Source organism: Suricata suricatta, chromosome 1 (assembly GCF_006229205.1).
Source record: "Suricata suricatta isolate VVHF042 chromosome 1, meerkat_22Aug2017_6uvM2_HiC, whole genome shotgun sequence".
Classification (NCBI taxonomy): domain Eukaryota; kingdom Metazoa; phylum Chordata; class Mammalia; order Carnivora; family Herpestidae; genus Suricata; species Suricata suricatta.
The window spans coordinates 130,973,198-130,980,554 of record NC_043700.1 but is presented as its reverse complement, the minus strand read 5'-3'; the positions used below and the strand labels follow the sequence as shown (position 1 = coordinate 130,980,554).

At 44.0% G+C, this 7,357-nt stretch overlaps 1 protein-coding gene across 1 annotated transcript in view; it reads right to left on the bottom strand.

The window, feature by feature from the left end:
* Positions 1-7,251, bottom strand: part of RASGEF1B (RasGEF domain family member 1B) — a 36,291-nt gene extending 29,040 nt beyond the window's left edge. The window contains exon 1 of the mRNA XM_029944290.1: positions 7,128-7,251. The gene's annotated coding sequence lies outside the window, so the exon portion shown is untranslated. The remainder of the gene's footprint in view (positions 1-7,127) is intronic.
* Positions 7,252-7,357: the final 106 nt, after the last annotated feature.

The following is a 7,357-nucleotide window of genomic DNA, read 5'->3' as shown; positions in this document are numbered from 1 at the left end:
TATTCTCTCTTCCTGGGGTCCCGAACACTCTCAATTTACTGTCCTCTAACCCTTTCCAACATGATCGCAAAACCAGCATCTCCACTGTCTACCTCCCTTCCTTAGCACAGACTCCGCCCAATCCAACACACCTCCCTAACTGTGGGGACTGGGTAGCCAAAACTTTCGTTTAGGAAAAACTGACTTCCCCCAAGTCAGAATGTGTAACAGCGTTAAGGTAAATACTGGCATTACTTTACTATTAAGTCACACTTCGAAATAGTTAATTCCTTTGAGAAAAGATTTATATGGAATACTTGAAAGAACTGCTGACTGTATTCGAATCACTAGCAGAAAGATAAGGCAGAGGATCGGTACATCCCATAAGCAGTCTCACAAAGTTTCATGTGTAAATCTTTTCCTGGAAACTCAAAATACACTCTGTGTGGCCGGTGGCTCTTCGCTTTCTTGGGAGATCACAAACCTTTCCCCACCCTGCCCTCAGGGAAATATCCCTACAAGTTTGCATATACTTTCAGGGAGTTCAGACCCCAGGTTAGCAAGCACACGTGCAGGCCCGCACAGAGCCCAGATATAATTGATCTAATCGTCTTCAAAGAACATGCTGGCTCTGAAGGGAACCTTGGTCTAGCATATTCAAGCCTTGCTCCTTAGATATCAAGGAATACTTGTATTTGCAGATAGTACCACTCAAATGAAGTTAAAGAGAATTTTAAAATGATACTTCTCCAGGCACGGGTAGAGAGATTTAAGCAGGTATTTTCGTTCTCCTAAATTGCGATGGCACCTTGGGGTGGGAAAAGATGCCATGAGACAATAGGAAACAGATTTTGGTTTAAAAAAAGGGTTTTTTTTTTAATGTTTAATACTTATTTTTGAGACAGAGAGAGACACTCCATGAGTGGGGGAGGGGCAGAGAGAGAGGGAGATACAGAATCCAAAGCAGGCTCCAGGCTCCGAGGTGTCAGGACAGAACCCGATGCAGGGCTCGAACCCACAAACCACGAGATCATGACCTGAGCCGAAGTTGGACGCTCAACCGGCTGAGCCACCCAGGTGCCCCAGACTTGGGGTTTTAAAACAACGAACTGGGCTAAAAGAAAGCTCAGAGCCATGAAAATTAGCATACAGACTACAAGTTCTGTTGGAAAACTTCCCAAAGGAAAGTACAGGATATATCCAACTCAGGTATACAAGATGAATGGTCCCTCTTAAAATTAACTTGGTAGGCTGAAAAGTTGGTTGACAGGCAAGATATGTTACAGGGGGAGCTAATTCAGTCACGAAGATAGATCATGTTCTTGGAAGGACGCTGAAAAAGTTCAGGCTGCCATTGATCCAGAAGCTAGGAGGCAAGTTCTGGGTGATTTAAGGGATGAATGGCTTTGAAAGGCATGCCTAATGATTTCAAACCAACGAAAGCACCAGATGAAAAGCTGCCTTTTTCCAAACAGTAGACTGTGCTTGAATTAGCGACTGCTTTTGCACAATGTTATTTATGACGAGGCAGGTGCACCAGGATAAGGTGGTTTCAGGTGACAATTCAAATTGGAAAAGGAGTTGAGGAAAAGATGGGTGTGGGACCTAAATCAAAAGCTATCCGATCATTCAACATCTGCTGTAGATGCTTGGTAAATCTCTACCAGAATCTCAAGTCAGCATTTCTGGTACACTTCAGAGAATGAGTTAGAAAATGTAGGACTCAAAAAAAAAAAAAGGCATAAAGGGCTTTGAATCCATATTTCATCAGAGAGTACTTTGGTGAAATATTGAACAAATCCAATGCCTTTATATTGATCACTATCTTTTAGTGTTTAAATGCTGGGCATGTGTCCCGATTAAAAAGCAAGCAAGCAAACCCATTGAAAAACCTCCCTATCACAGCTGAACTTTGAAAGTGTATTTGTTTAGTGAGGAGAGGCTTAATTTAATATCCTGGAATTACCGGTTTCCCAATTCCCATCTAGATTCCAAAGGAACTTTGCACTTGGGTGAGATGCGCCTTCTTCCTTTTTCATTTGAGGATCCAGCAAGCTGCAGGAGAAGAAGGCGTTCACGTATTTCAGCTTTACCGGAGCTGTTTTCCTCCAGTACTTCTAGCCTCCTTTTGTCACTTCTGGATCTTAGGACACAAGGACTGACCGCATGCTCACAGAGTGTAGCTAAATATGCTTTTAAGTCCAGGTGAAAGTAAAAGTCACGTTTCTGACACGATCTAAAATGTGGCTTATTTTGAGCTTGAAAATGTCTGGAAGATTATCCTCTCACATCTTTCCTAGCTGGTGGGAGTCCTAAAGCTAGAGATTTCTAGCAACATAGACGTAAACTGTAGAAATGATACAATTCTGACCTCCTTGAGAGAAGAGGCATGGTTGCTCAGAGAGCAAACAACGCAGAGTAACCAACTCAGAATCAGCTCACTTCTCTGGCATGTGAACAAAAAGCGACTCGCTCCCAGACAGGCACATTCTTTGGAACTGAGCCCCAAATGCTCAGTAAACTTTATAACCAACGGGGGAGCCAGTATTTTTAATTAAAGAAGGTCTTATTCCTCTCCATAATGATGAAATTGGTGGTATTTACTTATTTTGTTATAGGCTTCCTATAAAAAAAAGAATTTTAATTTTCCTTGATTTATCCTTAAGAAATCTTAACTAATTCCTAACTGATGGAGGAAGAGAGCTGTAACTCAAATACTGACTGTCTTTGGTTTCCTTGGAAGGAGATCGAAGCAAAAGTCGTGGTCTTTTGTCTTGGGGATGTCTTGGTAACAGCTTATTAAAGCACAAAATGATATTTCACTACATGGAAACTCTAAATGGGCCTGGAGAGTCACTTAGAGCTTTTCTACAAGGTGAATCTTTACCGTGCGGGCACAGATCACAGAACATGTTGATACTCTCTAGCTTTGTTTCGAATCATCCGCAACTTCCATGTAGTTCCTGATCTTACCAGTAGATGGCGCCACGTTCCTGGTCTTTGTAAAAATCGGTGCTTTCCAGTGGTGAGGGTGGGTGCTGGTTTAGAAAAGTAAACGGGCAGCTGGAGTTCTGGGTGAAATAAAAACTAAGAAATTGGTGTTTGTCATCTTGGCATATTATTGAACTTAAGGAAAGTGGCATTGTTCATGCTGTACAGTTGAAAATACTGGCTGAAAAAGCCAGTCAGTCTTATTTCCCAGGTCTTAGGTGCCTCTCTCTGATGAGAATTAATTATTTCATTTTCCCAGAGGGGTAATAAGCCATCTTCTGGATAATCAAAATCATCACTATCTAATTACATGCTGCCAAAAAGAACCTGCTTGGATACTGGAAATGTTCCTCTTCTACACTATCCAATCTAGTAGCCATTAGCCATAAGTTAGCTACTATGTATGTCAAATGTGGCTAGTGTAACTAAGAAACTAAAGTTTGAATTCTGTTTAATTTAATTAAACTTTAGTTTAAATATCCCCATGTGGCTGTTGCCTGCCAGACTGGACGGCACAGATAGAAGCTGTTGAATCGTCATTTATACCCTAAGCTCTCAAGCCAAATTAGAGCATCACGTGGAGAGCATCCTTTACTACAGGGGTCGATTCTTCTAAACCCGGTTCATTTCAGCAGGAAAATGACTTGATACTTAGTGAGGACACTTAGTAAGCAAGCAGAATCTTCTATTTACATTTTATTATGAAACACGATTCCTGGGATAATTTAATCTTAGGGCTGCAAGTTCTTGAAAAACTATGCATATCCCTTCTCTTTTTGATAAATAGAAAAATAGGGACAGTCTGCAAAGTGTTTTCTTTCCTTACAAGGTTAATTTGTACTTTCCCTGTGTGAACTGGCTTTCATGCCAGGGCCTACTAATAAAAATTTGAATCAAATGAATGACTTCTAGATATAGACATACCTTGAAATGAAATAATAAATATATTATAAAAATAAAAAACATAAGAATGATAAGTAAATATATTAACCTAAGAAAAACTGACTGGTCAAAAACTGGTTAAAAATTGCCTAATGTTAACACTTGACAATAAACTTTTAAAAAATTCAAACTCAACTTTTTTGATGATTAGTATTTTTTAATACACTTATAGGGAGGGAAAAGCAGGTCAAGAAAATATTACATCTCCACATAGTGGTTTTCAATAAAGAAACCTCACTCTCTTCTCTTCATTTTCATACACCCGGAAAGTAGCTGAACATTTATGTGCAGACACTTTATTCTCCATCTTCCACCCACTTAGAGTGCAAATGCATGAAGTGATAGTACAGCAAAGTAAATCCACTGTCAGAGAACTAAAAGACACTTACAAATCGTCCAGCTCAACACCCCATCAACGCTGCAGATACTGTAGGTGGGAGAGAACAAACGACTCGCGAGGTCTGTCTCCAGGTCAGACAGAACCCACCTCCCTCCTCCCAGAGCAGACATCTGCCCACAGCACTGGGCTACAATATCTGTCATTTTAAGATAATCAAGGGATTTTTTTTTTTGGTAGGTTTCATTGGAGAACCAAAACAGAACAGCAGTATTTCTAGAAAATACTATAAGGGGGTGGGGAGGCAATACCTGAATTCAACCACTAACCACAAAAAATGCCATAAACATTAAGCGGTATTTTCAATAGTACAACTTGTCTCTTTAAGACTTCACAATACATGATAATGTCGTCTCCATTTATTATGTGTGGCATCAGAATCAAGATTCTCAATCCCTGCTTCAGGAATTCCAAATTCTTCTCCTAATGCCCTCTTCCCCATCTCCTGTCTCAGGGGAGACTCTCCGGAGCCATCCAAACTGCTTCTCCAAAGTCCGCTTCTTCCAGGTAGCCTTTAGAGATTGATAATGTTGATTCTATCATTTAATGTGCCATAATTAGGTACCTTACCTAGAACAGAAACTCACCCAGTGATTAGTTTTAGATTGCAAGAATGTAATGCTACCAGTAATATAAGGAATATGTATTGTGAGAAACAATACATATTTAGAAACATTAGGTAATGTGTCCCTAAGAGTACATTAGATTAGATGCTAAACTAGGGGAAAAAGAGACAATAAATGTAAATGCTTTCCAGTGATTTTCTCTTCCAAAAGACACTGTTATTCCAGGTGTTAGGGATGGTAATACTGGAGAAAATGTTTTGGGGAGCACATAAAATGGAGCAAGACTAAAAATGATCCATGGGAGAAAGAAATTCTAAGGATGTAGCACTCCATTAGAGAATTGGAATGTGCGAGGCCAGTGTGCTCAGTAGCCAGCAGTGTTACCACCTACAGGAAAACAAAGGACTGACCGATACATGGTGCCAACAAGAAACTTACTAATCAGTAGCTGATCTTCTCATCTTTGCCAGAAAATGTCTACTTGAAAGGAATAATATAGCAATGCTTGTGAACCCTGATCTCTGTCAAAAGTACCCCAGAGTCCTCACTGGCCCAACCAATTTCCCACCACCCACTCCAAATAAAATAACCATTAATGATAGGACCTATCAAGCTGCCATTCTTTTATTGTTACCAAAATCTCAACAGCCAAGATTTTTTACTTTTATTTCTTTTTGCAAATCAATTCTACATTTGCCTCATACCTCACCTGACCAGTGGTATTCCTTCCCAAATGTCCAACCACGCTTGCACTCTGGTTAATTGTAACCTTCTTGTTTCTTAGTATAGGTTTTATCACAGAGGTCCAACTGGGTTTTAAATTGAGACATAGCTATCACATGCCAAGCTCTGGCTACTGTTTTCAGGAGGAAAGAATAAATATTCACCCCATCTGAGTGTGACTGTACCAGACATTATTCAAGAGTGCAACACCCTGAGCCCTAGACTCTTCCCCTTTATGCACCCAGTTCTGAGACCCTCCCTCGGCCATTGGAGATCATCCAGGGCTAAATATAGATCTACACGCACACCAGCAGTTCCTGACCGCGGTCACATGGTGCTGCTGACGAAGGACTCCTTGGAGACGCATTCGGCCCAAACACACACACAAATTTGTGTGCATATTCATCTACACACACTGGACCCACCGAGGTCACTGGCGAAGACGGGCACATCCACACTCTGAATAGAAGGTCGCTGCCCAGGGATCTCCTCCTGCTATTTACCCCACTTGTGCCACCCTCCACACTGCCAGGAGACGTGCTTTTCCCTGAATTGCGTCAATCTGGTTGGGGTAAGGTATGAAGCAATACTCAAGTGGTACGCAGACAGACACAGACAGACACACACACACACACACACACACACACACACACACACACACACAGGTGTGCACATACCAGCCCCTCTTTTTCCACCTTTTCTCTTTTACAGCTCTGAAGCTGTCCCCAGGGTTCCCCTTGAAAGTGGAGCCTCTTTTATGCCAGCTGCCACAAGGCTCCTAGGGACTTTGGCTCATGTCATTACAACCTAGCCAGGTGTCTCGAGGCGACTCACCTGAGCTCGGGCAAGTGCCCAGAGCCTCGGTGTGCTCCAAATTCGCCAGGTGAACGGAAGGATGAACAAATATCACCTCGTCAGTGGCGAGCACATGACATCTGCTCCCTGCCCCTTTCTAAGAATCAGACCTTAGATTATAGGGCACCGACACCAAAAATAAACAATCTCCCCCACCCCACCCCCAACACGCACGAAAACCAGCCAAGAAGTAGAAGGAAACAACCTAGCAGTGCATAGGAAAGGAGGAGAGAATGAAGAAAGGATGAACGCGACTAGAACTCAGACAAATCCTCAAAAAACTACCAACATGTCAAAGAAAAGGCCTGGCTTCGGGACCGGGGTGAGCGACGCAAAGCAAAACCCAAGCTTGCCCAGCCTGCGCCCCAGCGGCTCGGCCCCGCACCTGTTGGCACCGGGTCGGCTCCCGGGGCACCCAGGCGCCCTCAGAGGCCAGGCAGGACACTCCCTCGGTTTCTAGCTTTCGCCAGGCTCTTTGTGCCAGAGAGCGTTTGGTCGCCCCAATTCTCCCGCCTCTCGAAGCGCACCGGGCTGCCGGGGCGCCTGCGAGCCGGCCTCGCTCGGAGCGCAGCTCCGGGGCCGCCTGGGACAGAGCAGCGGACCGCACGGCCGCGCGTCCCCGCTGCCGAGCTCAGGTCCGTCCGGGAGAACTGCCTGGCCAGGGAACAACCCACCTGCAGATGGACCTCGGGTCCTCGGCTTCCCGGCTGTTTGCCGCACGCCCACAAGCGCGGCCAAAGAAAAGGGAGCTAAAGCGCGCGCGAAGGAAAAAAAAATCCGCCCGACCAGTCGGGTGCCTTGTTTATACTGAAACTACGGCCTCAGCCGCGGCGCACACCCCCTTCGCTGAGCCCGCCTCCCGCCGCCAGCCCCGCCCCGCCCCGCAGGCGCGGGCCAATCACGG